The 2500-nt window shown below is 37.6% G+C and overlaps 1 pseudogene; it reads right to left on the bottom strand.

Annotated features, from left to right (window-relative positions):
• The window catches only part of LOC138056120 (unconventional myosin-If-like), an 83699-nt pseudogene that overhangs the window by 57523 nt on the left and 23676 nt on the right, over positions 1–2500 (bottom strand).

Here is a 2500-nt window from a genome sequence, read left to right as displayed (position 1 = left end):
TCCACTTCAATGTCAAATTCAGAACTTGGATGTCAAATTCAAAACTTCAATGCCGAATAAGAAAATCAAGAATCGAATTTGAAACTCGGGTGTCAAATTCCGATGTTGAATTTTGGCGGAGATATAACTCCATACTTGAGATAATGTATAGGTGTTTTCAGTTCTTCGAAGGGGGTGGGCGAGGCGTTTGATAGCTGCTTTAAACTAGGAAGAGTGCATATTCAACCTATTGTAGGCAAATGAGGATCGTCAATTTAACCTAGGTAAAAACGGATTCAACCTCAGACCGGATTTGACTGACAACATACTCACCTCAAAAATCTCAAAACCATAGATGTCTAAGACACCTATGGACATTTCTTCTTTTTCTTTCTGCATAGCGTCATTTATTCCCTAGGAAGATAAAAATCAGTCTTGTTTGCATATGTCTTTCCTACAAAGAAATTTGGATTATGTATGTCCTAAAAAAGTCCTTTTTTTCCTCAAGGTGTTTTGTTTGGCCAGTGACCACTGCTAAGCTCCTGCCTTTGTCTGTCAAAAGAATGAAGAGAAAGTGGGGGAAACTAAAGCAAAAGCGCACATGTATATCAGTTTATCATCAGTTTGAATTTGCTTTTTCCTTTCCAAACTGTGTATGTATAGCAATAAAAAGAAGAGAAGAGTTCATGACACACGCGAACCACAGCTCTCTCATTCTTCCGGCGAGAGTGAGAGCCTGATTGACGCTGATCTCGTGAAAGTTTTGCTCCCTAAGCATCTGTTGTTTTAACCGTTGACTGTTTCGCTGTGGGACTGATTACCTTAATTAATTCAAAGTAACCCTTATTTTTACGTAAACAAAGTTACCAAAATCATACAAACATGCAAAAATTAAATTAAATTTTACATCTAAACGCGCTGGATATCGACTGTATCCTATATCACGCTCGGATAGTGACCTTCTGAGTGATTTTCGCCATTTCATTCTATCGGTGTAAATCCATTGACACTCTTGTTCCGATGAATTTTGCCTCGATCATTTGCAATCGCTGAAACTTTCAAAGCCGAACTTTCAAAATAAAATGACAAACGCAAGATTAAACCTCGTGGATTGTCAGGAACTAGATTCGGTGGAATAGATCCGAATTTCGTCAAAGGCAAAACCGAATGCGTGGTGTAGAAAGTCTAGGTTACGCAAGCCTCTTATCATTTTCGGTCTGGGATACTTTTACCATCCCTTCCAGATTTTCAAAACCAGAAGACCACATGTTTGCAAACAGGGTACTTTCTAGAGTAAGGAAAGGGGCATGGGAACGAGGAAACACATTATATGACCTCATACCTGAACAAGATAATCAAATATCTGTGAAAACAATGCTTTTGCCAAAGCATCGCGTGCTTGTACAGCCTACAAAATAAAATTAACATATCCTAATGAGAATGATACAGTCTTCCTATCAATGAAAAATCACCAAGGTTATAAAACGATCCGGAAAAATACGTAAAAGGATTGATTACCTATCACGCTTAGAGCAATAGAGATGCAGATTATACTATGAATGACGCATTTTTGAAAAGCCATGATGATTTTGAAGCACTCAATGAGTTTCTAGTACCGATTAAAATTATTTAAGTGGATTTATGAAATAATGAAACAGCGAAATGATTGAAATTTTTAAGCGAAATTTTGAGGTAAGTAAATTGGCTACCTGATCAGCATTATTAGTTTTCTTTGTAACTTCCACTTTTCCTCCCCAGCGAGTCTCCATGATAGAGCTAAAGGACAACAAAAGCAACAGCTCATTAGTTCACAACTTCTTGACGCAGCCCATGGACCTATGCACAGACTAGTCAGGTGGCATCGAAGATCCTTTTTTCAGTTTTGCAAACAACGGTTTTGCTCCAGTCTTTTATTAATGATGAGACCAAGGAAATGATTCAAAGCGAGGGGTGGGTTCGAGGTCCGTTTAATGAGTCCATTCTTGCTTGAAAAGAAACTCCAGCAAATCACACCTATCTCTCTTTAAAACTTTTGTTGCCTCAGTCATTTTCATTTTAAACAGATTCAGTTAAGGACGGTACCTCGTAGTTCAAAGGCATTTTTGCGCGCTTTAATGAATATGCGGGAAAAGCAGATCTTAACAAGTGTTATTGAAATCCAAAAACAAAATTGGGAGTAACCACGCATTTTTCGAACATAATTAATCAACAACATTTGCAAAAAGCTTTAAAATACAAAGCAATGTATGGCGTTTTCTTCCAAATAGAAGCTTAATTATCTCTGAAAAATGCGTGGTTACCCCCAATTTTCTGTTTGGATACCAAGGTCACTTGCTAAGTTCTGCTTTTTCCGCACAGTTTTGAACCGTGCAAAACTATTCCTGTACTAATAAGCACCATCCATACGAAATCCTAATATCTCGAGATGCGCAGAACGCATGCGCAATATTAACAGTAGGCACCGTCCTTAAGTTGATTTTCGAAAGGGTTCAGTAATTTAATTGAAATAATATAACTCATC

Source organism: Montipora capricornis, chromosome 7, assembly GCF_036669925.1.
Source record: "Montipora capricornis isolate CH-2021 chromosome 7, ASM3666992v2, whole genome shotgun sequence".
In the NCBI taxonomy this organism is placed as follows: domain Eukaryota; kingdom Metazoa; phylum Cnidaria; class Anthozoa; order Scleractinia; family Acroporidae; genus Montipora; species Montipora capricornis.
This window is presented reverse-complemented; position numbering and strand designations above follow the sequence as displayed.